Source organism: Photinus pyralis, unplaced genomic scaffold, assembly GCF_008802855.1.
Source record: "Photinus pyralis isolate 1611_PpyrPB1 unplaced genomic scaffold, Ppyr1.3 Ppyr1.4_LG5, whole genome shotgun sequence".
Lineage (NCBI taxonomy): Eukaryota > Metazoa > Arthropoda > Insecta > Coleoptera > Lampyridae > Photinus > Photinus pyralis.
The window spans coordinates 1,065,623-1,080,046 of record NW_022170596.1 but is presented as its reverse complement, the minus strand read 5'-3'; the positions used below and the strand labels follow the sequence as shown (position 1 = coordinate 1,080,046).

At 33.7% G+C, this 14,424-nt stretch overlaps 1 long non-coding RNA gene across 1 annotated transcript; it reads left to right on the top strand.

The window, feature by feature from the left end:
• The first annotated feature begins 10,001 nt into the window (after positions 1-10,001).
• LOC116170180 lies at positions 10,002-10,656 on the top strand. Its single transcript, XR_004145182.1, has 2 exons — positions 10,002-10,191; positions 10,526-10,656. It is a non-coding gene; the product is annotated as an uncharacterized LOC116170180 (long non-coding RNA).
• Positions 10,657-14,424: the final 3,768 nt, after the last annotated feature.

Sequence of the window (14,424 nt, the reverse complement as noted above, 5' to 3'; positions counted from 1 at the left end):
ACTATGTGACACATTGTTTTACTTCGAGCATTCTTTGTTTTTTATTCACCACAGCCCATTCCGGTGTATAAACATGTAATTAATTTGGCGTAAGCGGTTTAAGACTCGGACTCTAACTCTGCACAAGTTGTGAGTTCGAAATCCCACAACCTGCCAATTTTAGTGTACAGACATCTCCCTGACTACCATGCTTCGGGAGGGGATGTAAGAGCTTGCGTCCGGCAGTCATAACATAACTGTCGTAATGCCACCCATACGATACGAAATACGATTAATGGGAAGGTGCTTTTGTAAATAACCTAAAACCGTAGGGGGGGGGGCGGGGGGGGCTAAAAAATTGGAAGAGAACACAAAAGAAATCGAATAGCGAAAATAAAATAGGGGTAGTTAAATTTGAAAAACAAAGTTTGGAATTTTACCATTTCCATTACCTTGTGAACATTCTGTATCACTAAATTCACTTTCTCATTATGAAAGTTGTTGCCCCATACTCGATTAACATTATTGATCAATTATTTCTTAAATTTCAAAATAAGGTGGTTGTAAGAACAAAACCATATATACCTACTATATTTTTGTCACTTATTAAACACTTGCTCATTCTTTTGTTTGTTAATTTTTGGCAATACCTACATTAAGCAGCCAAATATATGGAAAGGCTTTTCGAATTTTTCTGCATAATTTTCTAATTTAACTCAATACTTGTTTAAGGTAGTAACAAATAGAAAAAAATAAGCTTTCTAATAACGTATCACATAATCTGTGCTGTCATTAAAAAAATTCAAAATGGCGGCCGCACTCAAAAACCATGTCAAGAAAATATTTTTTAACCTCAAAATATGTGGAATAACTTCAAATGGAACCGTTCTAATTTTCACGGCTTGAGCGTAGAGAGCTTTGGATCCATCTTTAAAAACGACCTTGTATATACAGGGTGACCCAGGGCATTGAAATGGGAAATTGAGAAGAGGTTATTTGAAGACAAAAGTCAATAAACTATATTTTTATTCTCAACCGTTTCGAAGGTATAGCCAACAATTGCCATTTTATTTTAACTACCTGGTTTTAATAAGGCAGCTATAGATAAAGCCAACGATAGTTAGCCTGGGGAACAATAACGTTGTTTTGAATCAGTGTGACTACGTCAAAGGCTCAAAAATTTAACTGATATGATCACCCATATAGTTAATAAATGATTAATTAAAAACACTTTGCCATGTGCTTTGCAATTTGCAATAACAATATCGGTCTACGTCCTGTCACAGCCTTGCCGTGTCTGGACACCTTCGTCAGCAGAAGGTCTGACGTTGCGTAAAATTTATTCGCATAAGCGCGGTATTGCACCACCTCCACTATTTTTCAGTAGCATTTTACTGAGGTAACTCTCGTCTCGAATGTAACAAAATTTGATTTACCTTAGCTTCAGTTGCATTTGCATTACAATACAAAAGATTTATGTACTAGAGCAATCTTTTTAACAATTAAGAAAATTTAGTTCGGTCATTACAAAGCATAAAATGATTCTGTTCACCTCTCACGTCCGAGCAATTTCAATTAATTATCCTTAACGCAAACAGTCTTCAATATTGACTCTTTTCATTTTTCAAAGTATTTTGCTGAATCATTTATTAATGGCTGTTATTTATACGTAACTATATCTTCACCTGTGAGGTGTCGAAATGTATGTATTAGCTGTATAATTTTATACCCCAAATAGGTAACCATTTCTAATCGACCCCATTAAAATTGAGTTCGATGAAGCAACTATGACAAGTCTAATGGCGCTCTATTAATTGTTAGAATGTTGAAACATGTATTTTTTTTTTCAATTCAGTTGTAATCGTTAATAAAAATGTTATTAATGATCTGTTAGGGAATGTACCTACTCCTACAAGTGACTATAGAATTTGTTTACTATAAGTAACTTCGCATAATATAAATGAAAACGTTTTGTATCGTTTCTAAGACCACCCAAATTCAAGTGGCTTCCTGGGGGCCACTTTAAGACATCTTCATGGGTCCAGGACATAAATATGCCGTAGTCATGCTCTGAACACGCAACCTGAATACACCGATTGATTAAAAGAAGTTAAGTTTCTGACCTATACAGTTTTATTGCTATGGGCCGCTTGTTTTTTTGATAGCCCTAATTATAAAATTGTGTGATACAGATTGAATTGTGTGATATTAATGTAATTGTATAGCGTTAGCTATCTAATTAGCTTTCTGATTTAAACAGTGCTGATTGCTTGATTTATTTATTTATTTATGAAGCAGAGTTTGTGTAGAAATATTGCAATTAACCATCTATGGCAAGACACCATCTTATTATGCCAAATTAATGTGTATCTCTTGAACCAAACATATACTAATTGTACGAGGACTGCTAAAAAACACTGAAAAAATATAAATATAGGGCTTTCGTTTCGTTTCAAAATATTAAATATTGCAGCAAAAACACGTCCATTTAGATAGGTAGCTAGGGGAAAGATTAGTGGAAGGTTTACCTTAATTTTAACATTCACCTTTCCACTTCTAGCTACCCTCACACGCTCCCCATCGAGTGACATAAATTTTAAATAAAATAAAATTCTCTACAGAATTATCCACAAAATGAAACTTGAATGGGATGATTATAAGTAATCGCCCAGGCCCATTTGAGTCTGGTAAATCGTATTTTATTTCATACTGTCCGCTATACAGTACATTACATCATTCATTTGAGTCCGGAAAGTGATCTATTACATCACAAGGCCGGAAAGTGTTGCGTAGCAATTGATAATTTTCTGACAAGAAGAAACGTGAAATTTATTTAAGACGATAGCTATTTACATTATCATCCGAAAGCTTAGGACTATTAATTATACAATTAGAATTCTCAATAATTTTAATAGAGGACACACCCCCATCGCTGGGGACTGTGGTGGTGGAAACCTCTTGCCACCTTCTCAACCATATTCTTGGGGCGAAAATTGCACTAATTTCTGTACAAGTTCAAAAAATTCACTCCATCGCACTTATTAATGACTGGAAATACGTCTACCGTGAGTTTTTGTGTCCTGATGAATCCGAAATTAAAAAGTTGCACAATTAGGTGTTATCTAACCTTTACTAAAAGTAATCTTTTGTAGGCGCTGTCAACTTGACATATTTGGAAATGTTCGCGTTTTCATTTATAATGGTTTTGCACATTGAATATTTGGACCACAATGTAGAACTAGAGAACTTTCTGGCCTAGAAGGTATTCTATTAGTTTAAAGAAGGTTTATTAGCTCTAATTATTTTCTTACCGCATCCAAAACGTTAGAAAGCATAATGTTTTCGTTCACATTATTATCCTCATTGTACCTTTTTTCGCCAAGCACAAACTATATAACTAATACTGATTTCTGGGGATGCGGTTTTCTACAGCTTCTTCACTTTTTGAACAAACCACCCTTGCAAATTCACCACCAGAAGAACATGCCGCGTCAATTTTTTTTTACAAATAATGAACAAGGCAAAACAATTCGTGCGTATAACTATGCAACGGTACCGGATTCAAAGGTGACGCGACTAAAGATGGCCTGTGTTATGTAGGTAAAAGAATCAAAAGAAATCTCAAATTTGAGACAGTATGAAATACAATTTTGTACGATACACGGCCGTGAAGTGAGTATTAAAGCACTCGTTTAGAAACATCTAAACTCGTACTTTAATAAGCCACTTCCCGGCCTTATAACGTAAATAACTATTACCAGACTGAAAATTTTTACCAGACTGGAAATGTTGCCTAGCAACATCAACTGACTTCCATATAAACCTATATGTTTATGTGTCAAACTACTGTCAGATCAAGCAAATCAAGTGATCCACTTTTGCTTTCATTTGAATGCATACAACATTCTAATCAAAAATTGTATGGCATTTTAATAGAAAAAAGAGCAGTATGAAATAAAATGTTTTACGTTATTTGTATGTTAAATCAGTTTACATTACTCGTTTCAAAATTCCTGCCTCAGCTACGCTTCGGCAGTAAACATCTCACTTGTTAACGTAAACCTTGATTTACCATACTCATATATAAATAACTATTATACGAACAAAATTATCTGTTTGAACTTAATAAACAATTTGAAACTATGCACTGCTGTGTGTTGAAAGATCAATATACAAAACATAACACTTTATAACTTAGTCATACAATGTGACATGCGATTTTAAATTTCACGGTTTTTATCATTTTTGTGACTGTGAAACGGGTCTGCTATTACATTGGCCATATGGGATATATGGGAGTGGCTTAACTGCATCTGTTGGGTGAACAGATTATAGTTAAAAAACAGAGTATAGGTATTCCGTATTAGGTAACCATACACAAAAATTAGACAAGATGTTCAAAAGTTTTTATTTAATGCGCTCATTATTTCATCGCAGCACACGTTTGGGCAGCATCATTGTAATCTTCCAACTAGCAGCAACGGGTTCCAGTTAGTCCGTTATAGGTACACTCTCCCCTAGAAGAAAACAATTTTTCCTGTATTTTATATACTTATGTATACGGGACGCAATGAAGCTAATAATAAAGCTACAAGATACAAATATCTCGTATAATTTTACACTGAGATTGTGTTGTGATTGGTTTTGCGTATGATTATTGTACTAAAAAATAATAACGAAAATACTTACACGGATTTAGTGTTCGTGGGACATGGTACATCAAAAAACATACAAGCGCAGTGTTTTGCGCAGTACGCTGTTTGAAAGGCCAACAAAGCTGTCAAAAATGCAAAAAGAAGGAACTTCATTATTAAATTTTGGGATTCCAATCGCTCTACTGATTTATAATTTACACGTTATCCATGGTTTATACTAAAGTGCAGTAATCTTATCACTACGATATTTCGGAACACGTATATTACATTATACACTGTGTCCACGATATGGATGTCTATCATGGGGATCTCTGAAACCACAGATGATACGATGATGGTTAATTAGAGAAAAAATGCATAATTAAGGAGTTGCTATCACGAAATTATGAAAACTCCGATTACTTCCTAAAATATGCCAGAGAAACCGAATTTCGTTTTTATTTGTTTCTGATATTATTTGAACAGACATGCCATTATTTGAGCTCTACAAAATATCGTTGAAAAATTTTGGATAAGAAGTTGAAAACTGTTGGTTTCAAGTTTTCAACAAGATGGTACACTCGCGCACAGCACCCGAATCGTGGAAGAATACCTATATGGGACAAATGTTCCAAAAAATTTGTTCGATAGGTATTCTCACACGATTTAGGGCGTGAAACCAACAACTTGCAACTCTTGTTTTTTTTCCACCTAGGGGTTTAGCTAAAAATTAGGCTACTATTTCGTACCTTCCTCAACCAATTTCTTGATGCACCTTGATAGAATGAAAAAGGTTTTAGATATAAAAAATTATTTCCAATATCTTGGGAATACCGAATATGTAACATTATGATTTACAAATCAACAGCATTCATGCACATTAGCTAATTACCTATATAGTAATTTATCTAATCCATATTATTAGGAACGGCGTAATAATGTGAAGGGTAACGCCAGGTACCCAGCCAACACACTTACGTTTAATAAACGGTTTTAAAGCGTTTTGAAAGGATAAATTCGATATTGGTAGTATGGTATACGTTTGTTTGTAAACCAATTTATACCCTACGTTTAATATACGATTTTTGTTCGTATATACAGGGTGTTTTTTTGGGAGCTTTAGTTAAAAGTTTCTGGGAAAGTAAAATAGGTAGGTTTTTGAAAATTTGTACTTAGGAGTTACTCTGAAGGCCGAATCGATGTAAAATATTTTCAAAATGGCCGCACTTCCGGAAACACCGGAAGTAGATAGTAACTTCGTTATTTTAAATGGCAACCCCTATTTTTTATTGCTTTTTTGGATTCTACGTGAAATTTCACTTCTTTTGATACCCATATGTCGATATCTACCATTTATGGTTTTTAAGTTATTTTGACTTTAAGAAAAAAAATGGCGGATGCAGATGGTACCTTGATAATTGATTACTTGCAAACGGTTGTAGTCATGGCAACCTATTTTTATCAGTGCATAGAGAATGAATAGGGCTTTCTTTTAGTGCACTTAAAAAAAAGTTAAGTTGCGTACGACCGCCCCTATGGATATCCAAATTTATGAAACTTCAAAGACTAAAAACTCAGTTTTTTTTAATGGAATGACCATGTTCTTACTATTCCATGAGATAGAGAATCGAAATGGGCATATTTTGACAATACATGTTCCTATAGCTATCTTTAACAGTTTCTGACTTATTCCCATTTTATTGAATTGACACTATTTTTTTAGGATTTTCTTTTTAGTAGTCGGCCATGATTCTATAACAATTGAATTTTAAACAAATCTAGTGACACTAATCCATCACCCACTGTTATAGGTTAACATAGTTTTTCAAAAATCGAAAAATGACTCGCAGTGGTTTCACCTATTTTGGAATTTAATTGTTATTTATGGTGAAATGGGCAGAATCGCGGCGCGTGCTTTCCGTACATTCATTCTAAATCTGGAACGAAATTGTATGAATTTTTGAAATTTTGTACCCCTAATGCACTACAAACCGTTGAAGCACAAGTTATACAAAGCTCTACAAGAGAATATTTAAGAAAATGAATTGAATTGCAAATGCAAGATTAACAAAATAAATTCAATGCAAAATATAAAAAACTTTGTTGAAACATTTTTGGTATGGAATTGTTGCTAGAACAGATATCGCATTACCTCTCTTAATTTCCAGACTTATACGTTGTTTAAGAAATTCAGTTGAACGACTCTGTTTAGATTTTTCAAAAATTTTCTGTCCTATATCCTTATTAAATGAGTTATTTATTAATGAATTATTTAGACTAGAACTAGAATCAGTGGTATTAAAGAATCCATTCCTTGATTTGTTTAAAATTCGATTGTTATAAAATCATGGCCAACTACTAAAAAGAAAATGCGAAAAAAAATGGCATCAATTCCGAGATCAATTCAATGAAATGGGAATAAATCAGAAACTGTTAAAGATAGCTATAGGAACATGTAATATCAAAATATGCCAATTTCGATTCTCTATCTCATGCAATATTAAGTACATGGTCTTTCCATTTAAAAAAACTGAGTTTATAGACTTTGAAGTTTCTTAAATTTGGATCTCCATAGGTGCGGTTGTACGCAACTTAACTTTGTTTTAAGTACAGTAAAAGAAAGCCCTATTCATTCTCTATGCACTGATAAAAATGGGTTGCCATGACTATAACCTTTTTCAAGTAATCAATTATCAAGGTACCATCTGCATCCGCCATTTTTTTTTCTTAAAGTCAAAATAACTTATAAACCATAAATGGCAGATATGACATATGGGTATCAAAAGAACTGAAATTTCACGTAGAATCCAAAAATGCAATAAAAAATAGGGGTTGCCATTTAAAATAACGAAGTTACTATCTACTTCCGGTGTTTCCGGAAGTGCGGCCATTTTGAAAATATTTTACATCGATTCGGCCTTCAGAGTAACTCCTAAGTACAAATTTTCAAAATCCTACCTATTTTACTTTCCCAGAAACTTTTAACTAAAGCTCCCAAAAAAACACCCTGTATAAGCCATAGAGTTCACGTTCTAGGTTGCTAATATATATATATATATATTATATATATATATTATATATTATATATATATATATATATTATATATATATTATATATATATATATTATATTATAGTATATATATATATAAACGTTCTTTTATCAATAATTTGATAAACGTATATTATACCACTTTGATATACCATGCTGGAATATTAGTATATTTACTTCCTCCAAAATACGAATAAAAATTAGGCATATTCTACGGATCAAGATTACGTATTATTTATGTCATAACAAGTAGATAAATAAACGTTTTTTTAGTGACAAACGTATATAATACGTTTTTAATTTACCATATACCTACTGGAATTTTGAGAATGGTATAAGGAATACGTATTTTGTACGATCGCACTCCTTCGTATTATATACGACCGTTTTATTCCTAAATTTATTTCTATAGACATTATAAAACTGTTCATTTTGCACATTCCTTTACACTCACGTACGTACGCATTTGCTTATGAGTTGTGTGATAGTTAAGTTCATTTCTTGATCCAAAAACGTATTTGGTAAGTTGACAATAATAAAAATTATGTTTTCTGATATTCATTTTCATTTAGACGTGGTAAAGCAGCACTATTTTGGACAAGTGCCTGCATCGTCCTCGCAAACTTGGCTACAGCTACTTTCAATAGATCGTAGCTGAAACTTGTCTTTTTTTGAACCTGCAGAGGGACGCTTCTCCGACGCCAAACGGCGCCTCTTATGCATGCGAAGCCTACAAGAATTGGAAACGACGCTTCTTGAACGTGATAACGCCTACAATTTCAAAGAAGCTATAATACTACTACTTTCAACAAATTCCAAGTTTAAACTCTTCTTTTTTGATCCTGCAGATTGACGCTTCTTGGACGTGAACATGCGCCTCTTATATGTATGCAAAAGACGCGGAGAGAATTGGAAACGAAGCTTCTTGGACGTTACAGAGCTTGCAAGCTTTACATTGCCTCCCTATGGGATACGGAGGACCGTTAGCGGTGCCAATTACCGATGCGAAGGAAGGAAGAATACCCAGGTTTACAAATGGGCAAAGAAGATAATGGACCCTGCATGTTTATGATGAACTTTGTAATTATTATGCGTTTTATATAATTAGACCTTTGATTTAATTAAAAATATACAATCTGCCAAGCACATATATTCCATTTGTTATATACGTTTACTAGCAGTACATTATCGACGAATTTAGTACGTATTCCGTATGCGAAATTTAAACGTATTCAGTAAACGCATATAAATCGTATATAAATGGAAATAATAAACGCATAATATTCTACAAGACTATAGCAATATCCGCCGGACATTTATGCATACTATATACTAGTATATGATTACGTTTGTTAAACGTGGGGTTTTAGTCTACTATAAACGCGTTATATACAGAACTGTGTTGGTTGGGATATTTCAACTTTTTGTAAGTACCGACGTTCTTTTCATTATTGCAAAGAATATCCACTATTGAGAATTTGTTAGACTGCAACTACAAAATCAGCATTTCATAAGAACGTTTAGCTATTTTTTCCAATGTGGCGGATTGACTATAACTGAGGAGCCTAAACGCATAATGCTTTGGCTAAATCAAGGTTGACCAAATACGGAATAGTAACTGGTGGTAAACCATATCGAGAAATAGGATGTGTTTTAAGCTTCGTTCTCGAATACATTATACAACTTTCTCAAAATTCGAATAGAATAACTTTGAAATTTTTGGTACCAGTTCCATATGGAGAACACAAAAGGAATGAAAGAATACCGACACGAATGTTAAACGTGTTTATTACTAAAAATATACAAAGTAAATAAAGTAATTTATTCTTAATCTGGTTGATGTTAAGCACGACGCACTACTAGAAAATGGCAAAAGGTACGATAGGAAAACAGGCATAAAGGAACTTACTTGTTCTTGTTTCGAAGTACGTCAATATTACTACAAAGGCGATAATATCATGGCGCCGAGGTGTTGATTGTTGTTGGCGAAACGAAAACGTTAAGTTAAGTCATTTTAGAAACGAAAAATTCTATTAACAACGAGCCAGCTATAAAAAACCTAACAGAATTATTGCTCAACCAATTTAATCCCGAAACAAAAAGTAGTTTCATAGTGGAAAAACTGGAAAACTAGAAAATATTTTTATTTTTTTCTTACCTTTGGTTTAAAATTTTGCAAAGTTTGCGACAGATACAGATATCTCAATTGGGATATTAGTACTTGAGGATACGTTGCGGTGCTATTATTGCAATAACATGTTGGTTGGGTATAAAAAATACGTGTTGTGTATAATCTCGTGTTGATAAGATTTACTAGCCTCCAATTTAGTATAAAACCGTGGGTAACGTTTGAATTTCAAGCAAGTTTAACATTGACAACCTTGTTGACAACCTAAAATTTAAAAATGAAGTTCCTTGTTTTGGCTTTTCTGATAGTGCTGGTGGCTTTCCAAGTAGCGTACTGCGAAGAAAAGATTTGCGCTTGCATAGTTAATAATCAACCATGCCCCAAGGACACTACACCCAAGTAAGTATTTTTTTATTATAATACTAACTTGTTTAATTAAACAAAAATCGCTCAGAACACCTCCAAGTGTCAAGATAGTTACCAAGTTTTATTCATACCTATTCCCGGTATCCAACTGATGCCCACTGTCCCTGAAACTACTACTTCGTATTCTATGTTCACTATAACATTTTGGTTAGCTACGTCAAGTATTATCAAGTATTAAACTGACTGGAGGTTTGACAAAATTGAAATAGAACTTCAGTTAAGTTCGTTTGATTTATTAATTATCGTATCTATTTACATCTTACTATTATCCTCATATAGATGAAGTTTAACAACAATTTTTTTTCAGGGGAAAATGTGGCGTTAACGGAAAGCCTGGCATCAATTGCTGTTAATTGGAAGATTACAATATGACACCATTCATACTACACAAATTTTAATGTGATTAAATTAGTCTATTCAATAAAAAATTTTAAGTCAGACACAACTCGTCTAACTTTAGTGTAATGTTGCATCAGCATAATATAACTATACTGTGGTATCAGGGATATTCTAACCAGAACAGTTCATTTTAGCACCTATTAGGAAAATCAAATCAAATCAAATCAAATCAATTTTATTCTCCATTGTAAAAAAAAATATAAAAATTTTACCTACACTTAACTTTAGGAGAAAATGGTGGGAAAAATTACTCCACCACCGACTTACAATCATTCATAAAGAACAGGTATGTGCCGCTTACTGCAGTGCATACTTTGAATTGATTAGATACGGGATTAGATAACGGAGAAACCAAAAAGGAAAAAAAATTGGTAAATATCTCTCGATATTTTCATCGTAACGTTGCTAGGATACTGTCATAAATGGTGTTGTTGTTATATAGCCATTTCTTTAATTGCTTTACATTCCTACACAATTCCGGACAATGATCAACTATGTAATTATAAATTATGGGACCGGCATAAAGAAAAGTTTTTCGAAAGGTCGTAAAATTAGGTTTGAGCGGCTTTACTTTATCCTTGTCTTTACCTCGCGTATGTCTTTCATATTTTTTAGTTTGAAAACTTTAGAAAAGTCTGTAGTCAATTTGTATTTCAATGTTATTGCAATTGATTAGACCACCAACAATACACATTTCTAGATGATGTACCGTTGAGTATCCTTCCCATCTTTTTGCATCTTCTCTTCATTTATTGTTAAACACGATAGACCATGTATTATGTAAACATGTTCATCTGTGGTTAAACTTTCAAAGAAATATCCCCATAAATAAGAAAGTTGGCATTGCCAATTAAATGAAACTGATTGAAATGGGCAAATATAGACCATAACAGGTATCAATTAGCGAAAACCCGAAGTCTGTAGGTGGCCCAGGGACAAAGATCTCGATGGAACGGTCGGACGAACGGACGGACGGACGGACAGACGGACAGACGGAAACAAGTAAAAAGGTTTTCGCCCTAAGGAGAGTAACTTCAGCGCATTTTCCATGAATGATCAGTACTTCCCAAAAGGCCATAGCTGTGATTTTCTTTACTAGAGGCATATATGGTTAAAATTTCAAAGATATATCTCCATAAACCAAAAGTTGGCGTTGCGCAGTTCGCGCATGAACACATTTAATTTATGCTGTAGGTATGCGATGTTCGTTTTTACTAAAAGCGTTTATGGTTAAACTTTAGAGAGAGATTTGTCATAAGTAAAAAAGTTGGGATTTTGCAGTCTGTGCATGCGTGGATTTGATTATTACTATGTGCGATATGTTTACTTTTCCAGAAGCATCTATGGTTAAAATTTCAAAGAAATATTTTGATAAATAAAGAAGTTGGCACTGACTGCGCATGCGCACATCTAATTTTTGCAGTATCAGTTATGTTTTTGGCTTTAACAGAAGCATTTGTGATTAAAATTTCAAAAAGATATCTCTATAAATAACAGTTGATATTGCGCATGCGCGCATTAATCTGACGTTTACAATATGCGATACGTTTGCTTACACTAAAAGCATCTTTGGGTAAAATTTCAAAGAAATACCTCCATAAATAAGAAAGTTGCCATTGCGCATTCTACGTACCTATGCGCACAACTGATTTTTACTATATGCGATATATTTGCCTTCACCAGAAGTATCTGTGGTTAAAATTTCAACAAAATATATTAATAAATAAGAAAGTTGACATTTCTGTGCATGCGCAGTTTAATTGTCAAGATTTTATTTGGCTCAGGTGCTAGAGCTATACGCTACCGAATGCAAAAAGAACGAACTTAATATCTTGAAAACTGAAGGAGTAGTTAAGGCAAAGAGTAGGATACTCTTTGGTTAAGGCCTCGGACAGAGAAAGTGGCTGCAATAGCGTACCCAACTTTGTTGGAAAATGCGCTAAAAATGCCTGTGTGTCATTTGTTATCTATTGAGCGCAACTTTATGAAAAGCATTTCTCGTAATAGATAATTTTCACGAAGAATTACTCTGAGAAAACTGATAGTGTTAGATGGGAAATAAACACAAACAATTATTTATTCATATTTGATTTGATCTAACCAAACAAAGTGGTACGTTTCTGCCGGTTTGAAGGTATTGTGTTATATTATAAAACAAAGTTCATATGCAGCGCTACTTGTGATATATCAGAGTATAATATGTAAAATACAATACCTAGTATTGTACGTACCCGCCGTCATAGGAAAGTATTACAGCCTTATTAGGAGTAAATAAAAAAACCAATTTTGGTTTGTTTTGGTATTGACATCTTTTGTGCGGCATCGTTATGCAACGTCCACAACTTTAACGAGGCCTAAGTGGTGGATGTATTAGGGAATTAGCACTTTTGATGGATATTCCTTATATCTGGGCATATATATTTTTTTTAGTATCAATTGATTTTATTTAAATATTATATAAAATATTTCCAACATTTAAAAAAGTTTAAAGATTTAAGAGAGGAAATTTCGTCTAAAGAGATTGTAGAAGGAAAAGTGCCCATAATACTAGCAGCATTGCCGTGTTGAATAGCCAGACTAAATTTTTGAATTAGGAATGTTTGCGAACGGTGCTCTCCTGTGACATTTTTCGATTTCTTTCCTAAAGTATTCACAAATTGCTTAGCTTCCGTACACCATGGCCCAATGGTTTCAACAGCGAACGGTAAAAACTGGTAACCTGCAATGATAATTTCCTGATATTTTCTCAGCTTGTTAGCAGCAGCTTGTTTCGTAAGTGGATTGCGAGGAAAGTGACAAGTGAGAAGAGGCAAGTGTATCAGAACAAGTCGCATCCGAAATTAAGTGTAGACCATGAGACCAAAGGATCAGAGTCATACCATCTACCCGTTTTCCGTCTGTTCTTGATAGTCCCAGGGGTTCTAATGTTGAAGGAATGTTTGCTGAAGCTAAGTGCTTTCTGAATGATGCAATTGAAAGTATTTTAATATTAATAATATATTGAAAAAATAAGTAGCACAATCTTGCCTTCCAATTATTGGTATAGTCGTATTCCGCTTAGGGGTGTAGCTAAAAATTGGGCTACTATTTCATACTTTCCTCAATCAATTTCTATAAGCACCCTGATAGAATGAAAAAGGTTTTACAAATAAGACATTATTTCCAATGTACATATTGTAACGGAAATGCTCCAGACATGACGTCGCCTTTGGCGCTCTGGAATTTTCTACGCGCGCGATAGTGGAATTTGTAGGAATATTCGAGAATGTACGCGGATGTTCGGGACTTACATTGCTTGCGTGTATAAATGGTTGCGGACCGAACATCGCGCGAGTCTACTACCGAACGAGTACGTAAACATCGAGCGTGGAAATATAAATTGCGAAGTGTGTGATATAAATAATCGATATAAATTGTACGGATTTTATAGTGTTTTAGTTCTGTTTAATAAATATTGATATAAATCGAACCCGAATTTATAAATAACGTTACATTGGTGTCAGGAGTGGAATTAATTAAATTAATTAAAAGTAAATAAAATTAAATTAAGTGCTTGTGTTTGTGTATGCCTGTAACAAGATCTGCTGCAGCTAAAATGGAAGAAACGATGCTCAATTTGCTCCAGCAAATCCAAAATGGTCAACAGGTGTTGCAACGAGAAAATGAAGAAAATTCTAGAAATATTCAAGAGAAGTTCGAGAAGTTGGAAGAAAATTCTAGAAAGATTAATGAAGAAAATTAGAAATATTCAAGAGAAATTCGAGAAGATGGAGGAAAATTCTAGAAAGATTATCGAAGAAGTCTCTA